Source organism: Pteropus vampyrus, unplaced genomic scaffold (genome assembly GCF_000151845.1).
Source record: "Pteropus vampyrus isolate Shadow unplaced genomic scaffold, Pvam_2.0 Scaffold1, whole genome shotgun sequence".
Lineage (NCBI taxonomy): Eukaryota > Metazoa > Chordata > Mammalia > Chiroptera > Pteropodidae > Pteropus > Pteropus vampyrus.
In genome coordinates, this window is record NW_011888782.1 from 16842586 (window position 1) to 16864178 (window position 21593).

The following is a 21593-nucleotide window of genomic DNA, read 5'->3' on the forward strand; positions in this document are numbered from 1 at the left end:
GAGTCATACAATATGTGTTTTTTTTTCACTGGCTTCTTTCACTTAGCATAATGTTTTTAAAGTTCATCCATGTTGTCACATTGTCAATACTTCATTCCTTTTTATAAGGAAATAATATTCCATTGTATAGACATATCACATTTATCCATTCATTTGTTGATGGATATTTGGGCCGTTTCCACTTTTTGGTTATAAGGAGTGGCACTGCTGTGTCAAATGGTAACCTATGCTTAACCTTTCGAAGAACTGCCAGCTTCTACAGAAGCCATTCCATTTTACATTCCCACTAACATGGTAATGATTTCTCCACATCCTTGCCAACACTCATTATTATTCTTTTTATTATAGACATCCTAGTGGTATCTGATCATGGTTTTGATTTCCCTAATGACCTATGATGTTGAACATCTTTTCATGTGCTTATTGGGCATTTGTATATCTTCTTTTACTCAATTATTTTTATGTCTTTTTTATCCTACTTACCTGTTCTAGTACATTTTGCTGTCTATTCTTTCATCAGAGGCACATGTTTCTTTCTTTATTTTGTATGTTTTAATATCTGATAGGACTGCTCTTTGAATTCCACCCTCTCTATTTCTTCTACTCTTTCTGAATTGTCTTGGATATTCTCTCTTATTAATTTGTTAAAGATCTTTAGAAATTGACACATTATCATGCTAACAAAATAAAAACAACTTTGTTTACAACCATTCCTTATGTATTGCTTACAGTATTCTGATGTACTTCATATGCATCCTAAATATCCAGTGGTGATTTATACTAGAAATGGCATACATGTAATTTGTGATTTTAATGAAATATTATTGAAATAGCTTTAGAAAAGCAGTATTAACATGATAGTATTAACTTGATAGTATTGTATTAACTTGAGTCATATAGTATTAACTTGAGTCAACTGATGCCTGTGGATAATGCCTCATCTGGGGTAAGAGATTGTGTCTAAATATTTCTCTGAGTTGTCCATTAGCATGGGTAATTGCTTACTAAGCTAGTCTCTTTGCATAAATTTCAATTTTCCAGCATTTGATTAATGTTGACAATTGGGATTCTCCATGGAAACAGTGGAGCAAGATGCTACACCTTCCAAAAAACATAAAAATAATGCTCTCTGTTGCCTGGCAGCAGTTATCTTTGTTTTTATTCACAGAAATTTACTTTTGTTGATTGGCGTGATTTTGGCAGAGAAAGGGAAAGAAGAATATAGTTATTTCGACATTCAAAAGTTGATAATCCAGATTAATCTTATTTTTTAAGACCCAAATGAGGTGTTCATAACCCTAAAGAGCATAAAAAACATATCTATAAGAACATAAAGCATATTAAATATAAAGGCAGAGTAAGTATCAGAGAGGAAGTTTCATTAAGGGTCTTAGGTGATAAAGCGTCTTTGAAGAGGCAAACTAGATGAAGCTGTTGCAGTTCTCAAGCTGTGTGCATTCAAATCGCATTTATGAGGCTCAACAGTAGTCCAAATTTGATTTTATCTTCCATTCTGGTTGGTCCCTGTGGTAGACAGTATTTTTTGTTCATGATTCTTTCTTCCTTCCCCACCCTTGACATGGTTTACTGTGGATGGAGTACACTGCTCCACCTCATTCACTTTGGGCTTGGTCTACAGAATGTGGGGGTAGATAGCTATGGCTGACCGGAGATTTTATATGAATTTGTGAAATTTGGCTTGACTTCCTGCATTTCTGCCATTTGCCATGAGGAGAGAATGCCCCAGATAACCATTGCCCACTTAGCCTGGCTCCTGGAAGGAAAAACAAATGGAGCGGACCAAAATCTAAGGCCACAGCAAGCCTGGCCAACCCACACGCAGTGCATGGACCAGTGAGAGAAAAACAAATGTCCGTTGTTACAAATCACTGGCCGTTGGGGGTTGTTTGCTACGTAGTATTATTGCAGCGAAACCTAACTAATGTAATCATTGAAAAACTAATTGTTCCTATCGATACTTACCATGAGCATACAGACTTTGGAATGTGCACTCTGGGTTCCAATTAGCTGGTCCCCATCTTTCCAGTCATCAATTAGGTGGAGCAAAGACTGTTTAAGAGAACTACTAGCTTATCTTGAGGATGTAAAAGATGTTCTTGAAGGTGAGGTTTTTTTTCCAAGTCTGTATTTATAAACTAGAGACAGATATTCTAGGAATATTATTACTAGAAAAATCAGTTTACAGAACAGCTTGTATGTTCTCAGATAGGAAAATTTCAAATGTGCACGCTAGCAACCCCAGAATTTCTATGTAGGTAGGCTGAATAACAATCTGGAAGAGGGCTGGGGTAAGCAAAATGGTTTCATATTGCATTTGCATAAGCACTTTAATATAATTGAGAAAACTCCCAATTGGCCATATTAAAGAATTGGCTGATAAAGATTATGTGCCCCAGACTCCCAGATATTTTTGGCCCATAGAAAGCCTATAATAAGTGTATCTATAAATACATGGAGAGGGCTGTTAAAAGAGACACCTAAATGTTAACAAAAATTGTAAATGAAAGTAGAATTCTGGAAAATCTTTACTCTCTTCTTTGTATTTTCCATATTGTTTGAATTTTTTGCATTGAACCTATATCATGTCTCCCACCCCCCAAAAGAATTTATTTTCCACAAAGAAAAGAAAAAGAATCCTGCCGACCTCTACTATTTCTCACATCTTATTTTAGTCATCTAAATGGTACCTGTCAAATCCCCAAATTTCAGTTCTCCCATCATGTCTCTTACCTGCTTTTTCGCTTCATTCTTTCTCTAAAAACAACCAAATATAAAAGAGACAACACTAGGTATTAAAACAGAGCCCTGGACTGAGGGGCGAGATTCTAGTTCCAGCCCTCGACTTCTCTGTCAGTTTCCACATCTGAAAAAGGAAGCATTGGACTAATTAGAGGTTACACACTCAAATTCCTAGAGGAGCCAGGGAGGAGCAAAGGAGAGAAGCAGGTGGGCTGGGAGAAGGTGGAGGCTGTGTTAGGCTGGAGGACACTGGCCCAGTCTAAAGGAAGCACCACTGCAGGTCTGGGGTTGTCAGATCTTCTGATTTATCGAGAGGCTGAAAATCAGGTTTTCATATGAAATCTCCTGATCTTTGAATGATGGCAAGTAAATTTTAGAGCTTCTTGTGACTTCTTTGAAGGCCAAGTTAGCCTCACCTATGATGCTCTGTGGCAGCTGGTGTGCTGATGCTGGGCTGGATGCTCTTTAAGGCTCATTGTTTCACTCTCCAGGAGCCCCATTCAGAGGCCACCTAGTGAGGTGGACTGTCATAGTTCCCTAGAAAGCATTGTGAAGAAAGGCTGTTTCTTAAAATTAAACAGATCGATTAAGAGGTCATTCATTTGCATGCCAATTTTTTTACCTTACTAAATGATTTACGAAATGGCCTCTTGGGTATAATTAAAATACACCAAAATGTTATTTACTCACAGCTAATTGGGAATGCAAGATTATGAAAAGTAAAAAACATTTATTATTGACCACATTCCAGGCACTGTTTTATTTTAAAGTATTATTTCATTTAATCCTCCCTATGATCTTATGAATTAAGTAATATTACTACCCTGATTTTATTAGATGAGGGTATTGAAGCCCAGAGAGATTGTGTAACTTCTACAAAATAACACAGTGGTAGAGCTGAGGTTCCAAAGCAGGCAACCTTAATCAAAAAGGTATGCTCTTAAAATAATTACTCTAAATCGAAATTAGGTTCTTTCTCTAAATCCTCAGCAGAATGCAGAACTGGTCCCAATTATGAAGCAAGAATTCATGGTTAGAGTATTATAGGATTTGGCTTTAAAACAAAAATCTGGCTATCTGAACAGGATTAAAACTCAAATATTTCTGGAGTCTGACTTCCATACCTAGAATATCAAGCATATCTAAAATTTGTGGAGTTTCCCTCAGTATTTCACCTTTATCATAATATGTTCCTGCAGAGCCTGTAGGGATGGGAAGGGAAGGGCTCAAGTGCACCACTGGATATGTTATTTCTCTCATCTTAAGAAAACCTTGAAGACTCTTCCCCTTTAATTGTCATCCCAATTCACTGTTCCTCTTTACAGCAGGGCATGTTGTCAATTCCTCTCCTCTTATTCTTTCTTAAATCCACTTTAGATAGATTTTGTTCCCACCACTCTCCAGAAACTGCCTTTGTCAAGGTCAACAATGGCCTCCATATTGTCAATGCCAATGGTCGATTCAAAGTGTTCATCTTTATTGATCTATTGGCAACACTGGATCCAGTTGATTGCTCCTACCTCCTGGAAACACTTGTTTCTCTTGGCTGCAATGACTCCACATTGCCCAAGTTTTCTTCCTGCCTTCCTGCCTACCGCCACCATGCCTTCTCCCCTTTGTTCGTTATTCCTTATCTCCCAGCCTCATAATATGAAAGAGCTTCAGGGCTTTGACCTTGGCCCTTTCCTCTTTTCTACATTCACTCTCATGGAGAGCTCATCTGGTCTCACAGCTTTCAGTACCACTGTATGCTGATGGCACTGAAAAGCATCGATAGCTCAGATCTCTTCCCCGAATTCCAGACCCGTGTACCCAACTGCCCACTGGACATCTCCATTTGAGACAAGTAGGGCATCTCAATCTGTCAAATTTAAATGGAGCTCCTGATCTTCTACTTCAAACCTACTCAACCCTCTTTCTTTCACATCTCGGTTCTTGGTCTGTCATCTTCCCTGACTATTGTCTTTCTCTCATACTGCCTCCACCCCCATGCAGTCTGTCAGCAAATCCTGCTGGCTCTGCATTCAGAATATATCCAAGTACAACCATTTGTTACCACTTGTATTGCTGTCATCCTGATCTAAACCTCCATAATCTCTCACATGGAGTATTTGATTAGCCTCCTTTCTGGTCCCACTACATTTATTTTTGCCTCTTAAAATGTATTCTCAACATGGCAGTCGGACTTATCATGTTAAAGTCACCCTTCTGTTCTAATCTCTCCAATGACTCTCCATTTCTCTGTGTGAAAGCTGCAGTCTTTATGGTGTTTAAGAGGCTCTGCGTAATCTGGACCCCTTGTACCTCTCTAATTCGTCTCCTAATGCTCTCTTTGCACAGACTCCTCTCCAGATGTTCATCTTTGCTATTTCTAAAACATGCCAGTATCTTAGAGACTTTGCAACATTTGTACCCTCTATTCAAAGTGAATCTTGCCCCCGCCTCCCAGATATCCATATGACTCACTCCCTTTTCTTCTTCAAGGTTTCACTCAACTGTCACCTTCTCAAGGAAGCCTAACCTGCCCACCCCATTAGAATCGCAGTCCCTCTCTCCCCCGAACACTTTTATCTTGCTCTACTTTTTTCCTCACTGTAACTTTTCACCTCTACCGTACCATAGAATTAGTATATTTATTGTTTTTATTGTCTGTCTCCTTCCAGATAGAATGCAAACTCTATGAGGGCAAGGATTTTTTTTTTTTTATCTCTTCTGTTCTCTGATGTATCCCCACCATCTAGAATAATGCCTTCATAGTCCCACATTAAGACTTTTGATATTTTCTATAGTGAAATGCAGTTACATTGTTTGGGATAGTTTTGTGTTAAAATTATTAAATTCATTAAATATAAAGACAAACTATATTACAAAACATACATCACAACATTTGTTACACTTTTTGGGCAATTCTTTATGTCTATACATTATCTATCCATATCTGTATCCTCAAAAAATGATAGCCTGGGCCTTTCTTGATCTCTGAAAGACTTAAATATTCTGGTGAAAAATGATTATTTTGTTTGTAAGCCTAGTTTATGCCCCTTATAGTACTTATCATTTCCTAGACCTCACTCACTACCAAAAAGATTGTTATTGCTAAAGAACCCGGGATAGTTTTTAAGGTTACTTACTACTCTTTGACCATTCTAATTATATACTACGTGTCTGAATTATCTGTTCAAAAAATAGATAAGTGTAAAACTTGTACTTTTCCATTTGAATTCATAGTAATCTTCAAAATCAACAAAGTAAGCATTGTTGATGCCAATACATTTCTGTCGCTTGATTCCTGGTAGACTTATGAATAATGCTGATGGCTTCTTTGAAAAAATAGTCTTAGTATAGAAATTAAATTAGAGAAAACCTCAAGTCATGAGCATGACTTATGAAAAATCTTTTAATCAAAGTATAACATGTATAGGAGGGAATATATTTTAACTGTACAGTTCAATGAATTTTCACAAACTCAACTCACTCATGTAACCAACACTCACAGCAAGAAACAAGATTTCTAGCACCCCAGAAAGCCTCTTACACTTCCTTCCAGTCACTAATCCCCCAAATATAACCACTCTCCTGACTTCTAACTGAATAGTTTTACCTGTTTTTATACTTTACGTAAGTAGAATCATACATTATATACTGTTTTGTTTTTTATTTATTTCATTCAGCATTATGCTTGGGAGAGTCATACATTTCATTTGCAGTTGTAAGCTGTTTATTTTCATTGCTCTATGGTATCCCACTTCATGAATATATCATGATTTATTTATCTATTTGAGTGTTGATGAGCCATTGAATAGTTTTCAGTTTTCTGCTATACAAATAGTGCTTTTATGAATATTCTAGCTCATGTGTCTTCCAAATTGTATCCTCCAAAAAGATCTGAAGTGCTAACCCCCGGTACTTGTGAATGTGATCCTATATGGAAATAAAGCCTTTGCAGATGTAATCTACAAAGTTAAGATGAAGTTATACTTGAGTAGAGTGAGTTTTCATCTATATGGCTTGTGTCCTTATAAGGAGAAGAGGAGAGACACAGAGACAGGGCACACAGGGAGAAGATGGCCATGTGAAGACAAAGGCAGAGATGGAGTGATGAATCTATAAGCCAAGGAAAGCTAAGGATTGCTGACCATCTCTAGAAGCCAAGAGAAAGACATGGAACATACTTTCCCTCACAATCCTCAGAAGGAACAAACTCTGCCTACATTTTATTTTGGACTTCTGGACTCCAGAACTGTGATAAAATAAAATTCTGTTATTTTAAACCACCTAGTTTGTGGTATTTTTAAAAAGAACCTCTAGGAACTAATACAATGCTTTTTGGAGGATTTATGCTGAACAGTTACCAGTGAGTGATTTTACACTTACACCAGTAGTGTATGAGAGTCCTATTTACTCCACATCTTCACCAGCACTTGGTATTATTAATCTTTTTTATTTTAGCCCTTATAAAGAATGTGTAGTACTATCATACTGTGGTTTTAATTTCCCTAGCGACTAATGATATTAAGCATCTTTTCAATATCTTTCCAAATGTGCTTATTTGCCAACTATATATCTTCTTTAGTGAAGTGTCTGTTCAAATCTTTTGCCCAGTTCTTGTTGAATAGGTTCTTTTCTTATTATTGAGTTTTGAGAGTTCTTTATATGTTCTGGATACAAGTCTTTTATCAGATAAGTGTTTTGCAAATATTTTCTCCCAGGCTATTACTTGTGTTTTCTTTCTCTTAACAGTATCTTTCGAAGAGAAAAAAGTTTTAATTTTGATGAACTTGAATTTACCAATTTTTTTTATGAGTTATGCTTTTGGTTTTGTACCTAATAAATCTTTGCCTAATCCAAGGTCGAAAAATTTCCTATGTCTTTTCCGTGAACTTTTTAATTGCCAGTTTCTCAAGATCTTTTCCAATTATCTCAGAATGAAATCACATTTTCAACTGCATACTATTCTTCTGCCTCAGGTTGAAAGAGAACAAAAGAACCCAACAAAACATGTCACACATTCAATTAATTGGTATAAGTAAAAATAAATTATGTTGGCTAGAATTGTCATTATAATTTGAATCTCAGCAGGATATGAAATTAGGTCTTCTAGATAGAAGTTAAATTAGGGCATCTTGGTTGTAATAGTCACTTCAGTTGCAAATGACAAAAACCCGAGTAGAAATGAAACGGGGTAGATTTCTGGCTTTAGAAATATCTGGAGCGCAAACAACATTTCTCCTCCCTCCACCACTCAGTTCTACCTTATCTGGCTTATCTATAGTCTCAAGGAGGCTCTACCAACATATGACAAACATGCCACTTTCTGGCTCCACAAAGCAATGGGGAGAGAGTGGTTGTTTAGGAAGAGATCTTAGGAAAGCTAACACACATTTTTGAGAAAAATGAAACTGAATCCCTACCTAATACCAGATACAAAGGTGAGCTCCAGATGGATTAAAGGCCTAAACAAATATATAAAATCAAAGTGAGAAAATATGGGAAACTGTCTATGTTGAGAAAGACTTCAATGAAACTCAAAACCACAAACCATAGGAAAAATTTTGATAAAACAAATTAACTATTTATATTCAATGAAGAACATTATGGGAAAAGTTAACAAATAAAATAGGAGAAAGTAGTTATAATGTCTAAAACTGATAGATGACTAATATCTAAAATGTACAAGAAACTCTTGCAAATCGACAAGAAAAAGAGGAACCACAACAGGAAAATGAGCAATATGTAAGAGACAAAACCAAACAGGCTAACAGACATATAATGGGATGCTCAAACTCTTTAGTAATTAGAGAAATACAAAATAAAACAGCTTTGAGATTTCACTTTACACCCTTTAGACTGGCGAGAATTCGAAAAATGGATAATGCCCAGTATTGGCTGGGACTGGGAGTGTAGGATTCTGCAGGCCCTGCTGGCAGGAGTGGTGCAGACTTCCTGGAGAGCAATCGGGCATTTCTTAGTGATATCAAGTATACATATAACTATGCCACAGCATATATCTCTGATTATCTATTCTACTCATACTGGTCCATATGAGAACAAGAATAAGAGAATTTATCACAGTCTAGTTTGTGTTGACGAGTGATTGGACACTGTGGGAGTGGATAGGCAAAATAATATGGTGGAGCAGTTTGCAGCTACCTCAGGGGCAGAAAGCAAGAGAGACACCGGGAGCTAAGGCAAGGAATTGTCAGGTTACAGCAGCTCGCGGCAGGTTTTTGCAGCAAGCGCTGGAAGAAAAAAAATGGGTTAAGAGGAGGAAACATCACACAGAAGAACTGAGCAGCCACTGCCTAGAGGTGCCAGATTTAGCAACGTCAGGTGAACTTGTTTTCATCTGTGAGCATGTATTCAGAATGGCGGATTTTTTAAGCTTTTATTTTGCAAAAAACACCAGGAGCTTTGTTTCCCCCACTGCGTGTACAAGCCTTCGCAGAGAGAGCAATGATGTTATATATGCACAGAGGCTCCAGCTCAGACAAGCTCCACAAAGCAGGCAGTGATTCCCAGGATGCCAAACCCCTGTAGCTGTCCCTGCCTCCGGAAACCAAGACATAAGTGCCGGATGACCGTATGTGATGATCTAAGTCTTGAGTGATGTTGGGTTCTACCCATCTTATGTTTCTGGATGTTCAAAGGCAGCCTGTTGATGAAAAGCATGAACTTGCCTGAGTTTGAATCGGCTCCACCCCTTACTAGCTGTGATCTCTCTGCACCTGCGACGTCTCATCTGTAAAACAGAAATCATAATCCAACCTACATCATAGGCTTTTGATGAAAAGTCAGGAACTCATGCAGTAAAGTATTTAAACAGTGCCTAGCACTGAGTGAGGACTATAAAAAGCATTGGCCATTATTATCGAGGCCACTTGGGTTGTTTTTTTGTTTTTTTGTTTTTTTGTTGTTTTTTTTTTTGGTCCAGATCTATATCTACCAATAGCACCTGCCTTTATTAAGAATTCCCTTCTGTGTTGTGCGCATGCGCTCCCCTCCCTGAATGGAGGAAAAACTAGTGTGCATCTAGCTTGTGAGGATGCAACAAAGCCAGAACGGTTGCCTTTTTAAAATTCTCCACAGGGCAACATCATAAATACTATATTAATAGTATTCCTTTTTTACGAATGGGGAAACTGAAGCACCTAAGAGTGGTGTCAATAATGAAACCCACGTCGCCGGTTTCTGAGAGGTAAGATTTAAACCCAGGCATTTTGGTGCTACAGCCAAACCATCCTTCTAGAGCCGGCGTTCTGCGCCTGCGCCTGCGCCCCTGTCCCTCCCAGGGCGCTGCCCTCTGAGGCAGTGCAGAAAGAAGACCTTGTCCTCAGGCCTTTGGTTTTAATTGGCAACACCTGGATCTACAAAGGCCCTTAAGCCTCAGAAGAATGAGGCCGTATTGATGAAATTAGTAGGCGGTAGTATTAAGAGTTTAGGCTTGAGCACCCAGATTGGCAATTTCTTATATTCTTTCCTGAAAACACTGCCACTGCAATAACCCCAGCCCAGTTAAGACTGCTCAAGAATGATGCAATAATAACAAACTTTATTAGAGTACTTACTAGATGCCAACCCCAAACCAAGTGCTTCACATGTATTATCTCATTTAGTCTTCTAAACAATTGGATATTATTATTGTCACCCTCCTTCCCATTTTTCAGAAGGGAAAATGGGCTTAGAAAGCTGAACTTAAGGTCATAAATAGCCAGGAAGGAAGCAGTGCTGTGAGAGCCGCAGTCAATGGAGCCCCAATGGAGCCCCAGTTACTTGCTCCTGTCGCGTTTTATTTCCAGAATGTCTCCAGAGCCTCTCACTTCACTGTAAGTCTGCACCCACCATCACCGGGACTGCAATAAAAGGAAATCAAATGATGGGCTTAATAAAGACATCGAAAACACTACTTTATGTTTCCAAAGCTGTACGTGTTCCAGTATGCGCCCGAGTGGGAAGGAAGAAATAGTGTTAACCTCTTCATTAGTCTATCCTTCCCAGCAAGACTGATTCAGCCCCATAGACAATAGATATAATTACGCCGAACAATTGTGTGTTTATTTCCATGTCTAGACACAGCGCTTACATTTCAAAACAAAAGAGAAGAGAAAAGAGAATTCACCCTGCTGTTTTTTAATTCTCTATGTCAAACTTTTTCTCAGCCCGAATGCCTCTCATGAGGAAGAAATGTATATTCAGAGTATCCGGACTTTTTTTTATTATTATTAGTTTGCAGCTTGGAATTTTTATTAAATACTCATTTCTCCATTTGCCACCACTGCCCAGAGCAGGAAAAATATTATTAAAATGCAATTAAAATTAAACCCAATCCCCAGTACGTACAAAGCTATTCCCTGCCTCTCTGCCAGAGGGGTTGATGGACTTATCAGGGTGATCATCTCATAAGTTATATAAATGTCTAATCACTATGTTGTACACCTGAAACTAATATAATATTGTATGTCAACAATAGTTGAAAAAAATTTTAATAAAAGAAAAAAATAAACACTGTGTAGCAAATCCAGGCTGTGGGTACATGACACTCTGCCACTTGGGCCTTTTAACACAGCATAGCATTTGAGTGTTGTTTGGTAAATAAAAGTACCAGACAAAGACTCTGGTAAGCCCCAGTAGGAAAATAAAAATAGGTATGATTTGGGAGCAAAGCCATGCCCTCTTCTGCTATTAACTATTCCTCTCTCAAGGAAGTTTCCGTTTTGCTACTAAGCCCTGATATAGACAGAATGCTTGACTATGGAAAATTAGGTAACACTGTGAACTGCGTGCCCTCTGACCTGTCAACTCATGAGGTCAGACATGTGCAACAGCAATCCATCATCAAATGATAGTGGTATGTACGAGATCAGATTGGAGCAGATCTAGAAGGCATAAGCAAGGTGTCTGAGCAGATGGCTGAGACCTGTTCAGCACCTGCTCCTCCTTTGACACCCACTCTTGCTGCATTGCTGTCCCTCCATCAACTCACACCCATGACCTCGTGGAGATTTTCTTATGACCAGCTTTGGAGGAAGAAAGAGTTCATATCTGGTTTAGAGATACATGTGCACAATATGTTGACTAATGGCTGGACAGTGCAAATATAATATATTTTCATCATTACAGAAAGTTCTAATCAACAGTGCTGGCTAGATTTTGCTGATTGCTTTCCTTATGGTGTATTTAACATGTTCCTCTGCCCTCTGTATTTCCTATAGTTGGATCTAGAGATTTAATCTGCCCTGGATTTGTCCTATTGGCACGACTACCTCATAAGTCCCCGAAGAGCCTTTATCTTTTCCAGTGAGACATGGTCTTTGGAAACCACATTCGGATGCTAAGGATGCTCATTTCTGGAGGGTTTATCATTGTTTCTAGACCTTTTCCATGGCAGCTCTAGGAAATACATAGAGAAGAAAACAACCAATCCCGTAGAAAAGATGCACTAGAGATTTGAAAAGATAGTTGACAAGAAAAAAAATGCAAGTGTCTCTTAGCCATATGAAAAGATGACCAATCTTATTTGTAATAAGAGAAAATTAAACTAATCTTGACATACAATTTCTTCTCTCCCATACTGATGAAAGCCAAAAGTTTGACAGCCCACTGTCTTGGCAAAGCTTTGCAGAAACCGGTGCTCAAAACTTGCTGGTGGAAATGCCAACCGGTAAAGCCCATATGGAAGGAAGTTTGTCAATATCAGAAAAATTACATGGATTTAAACCCAGGCATTTTGGTGCTACAGCCAAACCATCCTTCTAGAGCCGGCGTTCTGCGCCTGCGCCTGCGCCCCTGTCCCTCCCAGGGCGCTGCCCTCTGAGGCAGTGCAGAAAGAAGACCTTGTCTTCAGGCCTTTGGTTTTAATTGGCAACACCTGGATCTACAAAGGCCCTTAAGCCTCAGAAGAATGAGGCTGTATTGATGAAATTAGTAGGCGGTAGTATTAAGAGTTTAGGCTTGAGCACCCAGATTGGCAATTTCTTATATTCTTTCCTGAAAACACTGCCACTGCAATAACCCCAGCCCAGTTAAGACTGCTCAAGAATGATGCAATAATAACAAACTTTATTAGAGTACTTACTAGATGCCAACCCCAAACCAAGTGCTTCACATGTATTATCTCATTTAATCTTCTAAACAATTGGATATTATTATTGTCACCCTCCTTCCCATTTTTCAGAAGGGAAAATGGGCTTAGAAAGCTGAACTTAAGGTCATAAATAGCCAGGAAGGAAGCAGTGCTGTGAGAGCCCCAGTCAATGGAGCCCCAGTTACTTGCTCCTGTCGCGTTTTATTTCCAGAATGTCTCCAGAGCCTCTCACTTCACTGTAAGTCTGCACCCACCATCACCGGGACTGCAATAAAAGGAAATCAAATGATGGGCTTAATAAAGACATCGAAAACACTACTTTATGTTTCCAAAGCTGTACGTGTTCCAGTATGCGCCCGAGTGGGAAGGAAGAAATAGTGTTAACCTCTTCATTAGTCTATCCTTCCCAGCAAGACTGATTCAGCCCCATAGACAATAGATATAATTACGCCGAACAATTGTGTGTTTATTTCCATGTCTAGATACAGCGCTTACATTTCAAAACAAAAGAGAAAAGAGAATTCACCCTGCTGTTTTTTAATTCTCTATGTCAAACTTTTTCTCAGCCTGAATGCCTCTCATGAGGAAGAAATGTATATTCAGAGTATCCGGACTTTTTTTTATTATTATTAGTTTGCAGCTTGGAATTTTTATTAAATACTCATTTCTCCATTTGCCACCACTGCCCAGAGCAGGAAAAATATTATTAAAATGCAATTAAAATTAAACCCAATCCCCAGTACGTACAAAGCTATTCCCTGCCTCTCTGCCAGAGGGGTTGATGGACTTATCAGGGTGATCATCTCATAAGTTATATAAATGTCTAATCACTATGTTGTACACCTGAAACTAATATAATATTGTATGTCAACAATAGTTGAAAAAAATTTTAATAAAAGAAAAAAATAAACACTGTGTAGCAAATCCAGGCTGTGGGTACATGACACTCTGCCACTTGGGCCTTTTAACACAGCATAGCATTTGAGTGTTGTTTGGTAAATAAAAGTACCAGACAAAGACTCTGGTAAGCCCCAGTAGGAAAATAAAAATAGGTATGATTTGGGAGCAAAGCCATGCCCTCTTCTGCTATTAACTATTCCTCTCTCAAGGAAGTTTCCGTTTTGCTACTAAGCCCTGATATAGACAGAATGCTTGACTATGGAAAATTAGGTAACACTGTGAACTGCGTGCCCTCTGACCTGTCAACTCATGAGGTCAGACATGTGCAACAGCAATCCATCATCAAATGATAGTGGTATGTACGAGATCAGATTGGAGCAGATCTAGAAGGCATAAGCAAGGTGTCTGAGCAGATGGCTGAGACCTGTTCAGCACCTGCTCCTCCTTTGACACCCACTCTTGCTGCATTGCTGTCCCTCCATCAACTCACACCCATGACCTCGTGGAGATTTTCTTATGACCAGCTTTGGAGGAAGAAAGAGTTCATATCTGGTTTAGAGATACATGTGCACAATATGTTGACTAATGGCTGGACAGTGCAAATATAATATATTTTCATCATTACAGAAAGTTCTAATCAACAGTGCTGGCTAGATTTTGCTGATTGCTTTCCTTATGGTGTATTTAACATGTTCCTCTGCCCTCTGTATTTCCTATAGTTGGATCTAGAGATTTAATCTGCCCTGGATTTGTCCTATTGGCACGACTACCTCATAAGTCCCCGAAGAGCCTTTATCTTTTCCAGTGAGACATGGTCTTTGGAAACCACATTCGGATGCTAAGGATGCTCATTTCTGGAGGGTTTATCATTGTTTCTAGACCTTTTCCATGGCAGCTCTAGGAAATACATAGAGAAGAAAACAACCAATCCCATAGAAAAGATACACTAGAGATTTGAAAAGATAGTTGACAAGAAAAAAAATGCAAGTGTCTCTTAGCCATATGAAAAGATGACCAATCTTATTTGTAATAAGAGAAAATTAAACTGATCTTGACATACAATTTCTTCTCTCCCATACTGATGAAAGCCAAAAGTTTGACAGCCCACTGTCTTGGCAAAGCTTTGCAGAAACCGGTTCTCAAAACTTGCTGGTGGAAATGCCAACCGGTAAAGCCCATATGGAAGGAAGTTTGTCAATATCCAGAAAAATTACATGAACATTTAACTTTTGACCCAGTAATTCTACTTTTAGGAATCTGCTTTAGGTTTGTTCTTTTGGCAAGACTACCTCATGGGTCATATTGTGTTCTCCAATTAGGAGGCACATAATGACTAACTGTCTCTCTTATGATCAGCTGTTGATGATCAACAAATTCTCTAGCAAAAAAAAAAATGTGAAAAGATGTGTGCATAAAACTACTCATTGTGGCACAAAGGATTAGAAACCACACAATGTCTATAAGAGAAGACATGATACAGTCATGCAGTGGAGTACTACGCAGCTATAAAAGGAATAAAGAAGATTGCTATAGGGGCTATGAAATGATATCTAACATATTGTTACATGAAAAAAGAAAGATGGAGAAAAGTGTGTAGAGTATGCAACATTACATCCATGTGGAAGGAGGGCCTCAAATATGCATATACAAATATACATATGTGTGACATATTTAAAAAATGAATGTTTGGTCTCTGCTGTCAGTTCGGGACACAGAGCTCCTAAAAACCTTGTAATTTCTCCAGTGATAAGAAAGTCTTTCGTTCTAATGGCTCCTGGATAGCTACAAAATGGGGGCTGGTCACCAGAAAGAACAAGCCATGATTAGAGGGAGGGGAGAGGGGCTGGAGATTGAGCTATTAATCATTCATGCCTTCATGATGAAGCGTCCATAAAAATCCCTTTGGATTTAGGTTTGGAGAGCTTCTGGGTTGGTGAATGAATCCACATGCCAGAGAGTGGTGTATCCCAGATTCCATTGGGACAGAAGTTCCTGCACTCAGGACACTTCCAGATCTTGCCTGATGTACGTCTTCATTTAGCCTTTCATTTGTATCTTTTATACTATTCTTTATAATAAACTGGTAAACATAGTAAATGTTTTCTTGAGCTTTGTGAACCATTCTAGCAAATTATCAAAACTGGAGGCAGAAGGGCAGGTTATGGGAACTCCTGACTTTGTAGCCAAATCAGACAGGAGTATGGATTACCTGGGACCCATTACCTGTGACTGACATCTGCAGTGTCTAATCAACTCCAAGTAGTGTCAGAACTAAGCTAAATTACAGGACACCCAGTTAGTGTCTGGAAAGTTGGAAAATTTGTTAATGTGGGGAAAAATCACTCACACATTTGGTGTCAGAAGTATTGTGAGTAGAGAAACAGTTTTCCTTTAATAGGTCGTCACTATATAGTCAAATCTAGAAAAACTCTAGGCTCCCTGCTCTCTCACTCCTGAAACTACTGAGAAAGAGCACCTTTCTGCTGGTGATGCCTTGCTGATAGTATGAAAACTTGAAGTTAATGGTGTTCATTTTGCTACTATGGAGGAAGAGACTGCCTGGGAATGAAGCCAATAGGAAGAAGACAGAGGCAAACAAAGAGATCTTCACCTTTGCTTTTTGAGCAGCTAAATCTGGTCAGCTCCACTTCTGCATCTTTTAATCACATGAGCCAATACATTTCCTCTTTGCCTAAAATGCTTTAAAATCTTAAGATAATTTGAGTTGTAACTGTAAGAATCCTGAGTAATAGGGTATCGGGCATATCTTGGGCACCACTCCAAATCCTTTCCCAGAGGTGTTCTGGAGCTGGCTCTTGCTGGCTCATAAGGGCCCGTTGTGTACATCTATTCTCAACTGTGTCTTCAGTGACATCACGTAGTAGCTTGAAGTTGGCTATGGTGGGAGTATGTATACCATGGATATTGGCACATGTTACAAATCAGGGCTTCTTCCCTGTTTTGAAAGCTGGTTGCTAAGCATTTATGCACACACTGCTGTCTTAGACTCGCCTTTTGTTTAGGCTCTGCTGTTGTGATTACTTACACTTAGGTTTCAACAAGTACCTCACCAAGCCTTTCATTTCTTGCCCTGGCCTCTCTAAACCAGTTCAGGACTTAGGTGTGTGGGAAGCTCATGCCCCAATAAGCAGCTTTTGATGAACAGGACCTGATGGATAAATGTTTTTCTGTTTCATCCCCACGTTGCACAGTTTTTATTTGTTTGTTTGTTTTTGAGAATTTTTATGAGTTTATTTGAGCCAAACTGATGATATATGCCAGGGAGCAAGATCTCAAATGCTTCCCCACATTGGACAGTTTGAATATAAATTTCATATGGCTTCTCAAAGGATTGACCGACCAGTCACCCTTAGTGATAGTCAACTTAATCTTGCATCCTTGTAATGGTTTTTCCTCCATCCCTGTTTTCACTCATGTCGCCTGGGATCACGTTCTGAAATAAATGACTTACACATAAGCTTGAAAGGTAAGCTCTCATTTCAGGAGAATCAAGCTAAGATAGCCAATGTTTATAAATATTGTTTGTCTCCAGGTTATATAATTATCTCATCAAAAATACACAGTTGTGAAAAATGATGTCAACAGACCCATTTCAAAATGGAGTCAGAGCTGCCATCCCAGAGGAATTGCCTTGCACCTCTTACTCCTCAAACCTTTGGAATGTTTGAACCGGGCAAATAACCTTTGGACTGGGCCAAACCAACATTGTAGTCTAAACAACTGTTTGCAAAGCTAACAGGAAAGCACACATCCTAGCTATGAGAACTAGAAATTAAGGACATTCTTTAGAATTAGCACCACCATATATAGCTAAAGAACATCTTAACTCATTTGCACCAGTAGAAATTCTTTTCTTCTGTTCATGTCATTATTTCCGTTCTCTTTCTCATAAATACCCCTTGCCTTCACCTCATAATCGGAACACTACTTGGGTTTCTGTCTGAATCAGTGCTTCCCAAATAGCTATTCTTTGATCTCAAATAAATGCCTGTTGCCTCTCACTAGCTGGCTTTTTATTTTTAAAGTCATCACAGTGAGGAAAAGGAAGGAGATTTATTCCAGATTTGTGAAGATCCCTTGCAGAATTCCTTCTCTCATATATACATTTTCTCTCAAGGCTGCTCACCCCAAATCTCACTCCACCAACGTTTCTTGCAATGTGGTCTTAGCTGAGATCACCTCAGGGTAGTAAGCCAAAGCTACTTCTGTCAACAGAAAGCACCAAATGGACACAGATGGCACGTGACAAAATTGGAAGAACACAGGGAAAGAGGGAATTCGATTGCCTTTCCACATATCAAAATGTATTTGCATTTGTATGGACAAGAATCATTTTTATTGCTATCAGTTATCTACAATTTATAGACTTAAAAAAGAGCTCAAAAATTAAAAAATGAAAGACACAAATAATCCATAGACTTAGATAACCCAGAAAGGAATGTTTAGATAATGTCTGCCTATTCTTCCATTGAAGACACCCAGTAATTGTTTTTGCTCCATTTCCATATCTTTCATCTTTTTTCCTACAGTGTCTAGTTGAACCTCCTTATTTTACAGATAAAGAAAAAGAGGCCTAGATGAAAATAGCAGGCATTACAATATATTCGCCACAAAGAAGGGCAACCATGTGTGAAGCTCAGGGCACTTGCTTCTCCAGGACAGTGCTGAACCTGTACTTCAGATCTTAGCCTCTCATATCCCCCCTTCATCACTATGCTCCTTAATTTCCACATGGATCTTGACTCTTCCCACTAACCTGTTGCTTTTCATTTTCTGATATCATCGCTTGGCCAGCCTCCTTCTTACCCTGGGTCCGAGTGACAGTCTAGTTTGCCTGGTGCTTCACATTTCTAATTAAGTATCTTTTCACACCCTGCCGGTTTCTCATTTTCTGTTTTTTTTTTTTGGTTTTTTGTTTTTTTCTCAAAAGAGTTGAACAGAATGCAAACTAGCAGGGGATTCCCGCATTAGTTAGCAGGACTGCTATGTCTCACTAACTAACCTGTCGATCTCCCCCTCCACTTTCCCTAGTTTCTCATTTTCTGTTTTTTTTTTTTTTTTTGGTTTTTTGGTTTTTTTCTCAAAAGAGTTGAACAGAATGCAAACTAGCAGGGGATTCCCACATTAGTTAGCAGGACTGCTATGTCTCACTAACTAACCTGTCGATCTCCCCCTCCACTTTCCCTACTTTAAAATTCTCTGCATCTTATAATACTCTGCCAGGGGTGAAGTCCTTCACAGAGTGGCCAATGTACAGGACAAACAGAGGCACTGACATATACTGCAGGTGGACAATGCTTTGATTTAAGAATGGCAGGGACATGAAATAAAGCAAAATGCCATGACAGGAAATCAGAGAGCAAGCCTTGTCAATTTACAAGTGCACTAGGACAAGATGCAGAGAGAGTTGAGTCAGGTTTCCCAATATTTGCTATAATTGAGCAAGGTATAGCTACATGAAGGGTTTATGAAATAGGGCTACATCATCACGGGAAGTTAAACAGTAGCAAGGAACCAGAGCCAAAGTACCCACAGGAGAAGATATCTTGATTTATTTTAATTTGCAATATTTGCTGTAAATAGTGTGGCCTTGACTTCCTTGTACTATCTAATGAAAAGGGTTTGTGGCCCTATTGTTCTTCCCACTGTCTTATTGATAAATGAAAGGGCAAAAGTGGAAGGCATATTCCCTGTGGGCAAAGTACTGAGACTAGACCGGCCAGACTGAAGAGGGGACACATGAGACTGGCATTTTCCTGGTCAGATCAGATGATCTCAAACAAAGAAATCTGTCTTAATGTGCTTACTCGAAATATAATATACTTAGTGATAGGATGCCACCTAGTGGTCAATGGTAACTATGTTTTCAAGTTCAGGTTATAATACAAGTGAAGAAATAAAAGTCTAAACTGGCATTGTCCAATACATCTGTAATGCGAGCCACACATGTGAGGAGTGTGTAGAGAACCAGAGACCATGAAGGGCACTTCCAAGGCCAATTCTGAGATGTAGTAGGACAAGGTCTTGGGTCAAGCGGTAACTGATAACTGATAGCAATGAAATGAGCAAAGGTTGTAAGAGGCATTTCTGGAATATGGATGATGAAAGATGATTCTAGGCTTTGATCATGCAGCTAGGCCATTCATCTGGATGATCCAGACACTCTGGGGCACTGAGCTTTGTTCCAGGTCCCCAGCTCTGAGTTCAGGAACGTTTGGACCAGGCTGGATTTACCTGAGTCTGGGGAGGGCGATAAATGAAGACTATTCATGCTGATGATCCTTGAATGGTGCCCCATAGTACTATTGCACTTAAGGAAAAGGTAGAGAAAACAACAACAAAGGGACAAAAATATATGACAAATAATGGGTTTCAAAATATTGGACATTAGGTGATAAAGGACAGTGATCCTTATGGGACTCTTTAATATGGCTTATATGGCCAGGCATAGTCTGGATTCTCCCTGCCTCATGGACTTCATCTTGTCCCTTGTTCTCTCTATTCAAGCCACACCAAATGTGTGTTCATGCCTCACACCATGACCCCTCTCTCCACAGGGCCTTTGCATCTGCTCTTCCCTTTACGTTGTTAACGTCTACCCATCCTTCAGACAGATCTCAGCCTCCTCACGCTTTTCCTAACCTCCTGACTAGGTCACATTCCCCAAATATGCACTCTCAGAACAGCATTTTTCTGGTCCTTCTACCTCTCATGTGTCATAATATGTATAGAAACGTATACACACACATACGACTCTTTTAATAATGCCTATAGCCTCATTGGTCTATGAGTAGGCAGGGTCTGTGTTCCTTTTCATTCTCTATTGAGTCAACACCTAGCACAATACATTCCATAACTATTTTTTAAATATGTAAATCAGTGAATGCAATTCTTATGTGGGGTGATTTTTAAAATATTTAACAACAGATATGGCATGGTCACTTCTTGTTCAGTACTGCAGTCAGTTGTAAACAACTAGCATGACCATATGTGTGAACGCCAACTATATATTAGACCTGACTATTAGAATACTAAAGGTTCTAACATGAACTTAGTGCTTACAATCTGACCTATTTTAGGATTTACATGGGGCTGTAAATAATGAAATAATACATTTAAATAACATGCAAAAATCAAATCAGATCTATGTACTTAGTTTGATTCAGACACTGGATCAGTTAAGATTTATTTCAGCTGCATGTGACAGAAAATCCAAATTAACAATGAATAAGCCTTTCATGTGACAAGGTTTTATTGTCACACATACACACATATGCAGTCTGGAGCTGGTATGGAGAGTCTAAGTTATCATCAGGAACACAGGCTCTTTAAGCTTTCCACCCTTCCATTCCTAGGACTCTTTATGGTCTAAATAGCTGTTGGAGTTCCAACCATCGCATTCATATTTCAGGCTGTAGGATAGAGGACCAGGTGAAGAGAGAGACAAGAAAGTATGACTTATCCACTGAAGGAAAAAATAAGCAACAGATACTGCATGTGAGCAGCTAGATGTCAGATTTAACAAACAAGACCTTCAAAGTAGTCATTTATTTTGTGTCTCAGCCTGTAGACAGTGATGTTATTGGCTAGAAATGGCTGAAAACACTCACCATTTCCCCAATTTTGAGGCTAGACCAGTCCTTGTGGTTGTGATTGCAACAGGAACCTCAGCAACAACCATCAGGAACTTTGAAAGAAACAAGGTTTATTACTCATAGGACTCGGAGAGTACCCAGCATACCTGGGGCGACACAGCATCTCTGGGGCTACACAGTGAGGTCACAGTAGAGAGAGAGAACAAGAGAATGGATTTGTGGTTCTCCCTTTATTA

General features: G+C 39.0%; 1 long non-coding RNA gene across 2 annotated transcripts in view; it reads left to right on the forward strand.

The window, feature by feature from the left end:
• Positions 1-21593, forward strand: part of LOC105288686 — a 62236-nt gene that overhangs the window by 35497 nt on the left and 5146 nt on the right. The window contains exon 5 of one of the 2 annotated variants that reach the window (XR_002781907.1): positions 6784-7031. The exons of the other annotated variant lie outside the window; for it this stretch is intronic. This is a non-coding gene — a long non-coding RNA (uncharacterized LOC105288686). Of the gene's footprint in view, positions 1-6783; positions 7032-21593 lie in introns of those variants that run through there. 2 annotated transcript variants of the gene reach the window in all.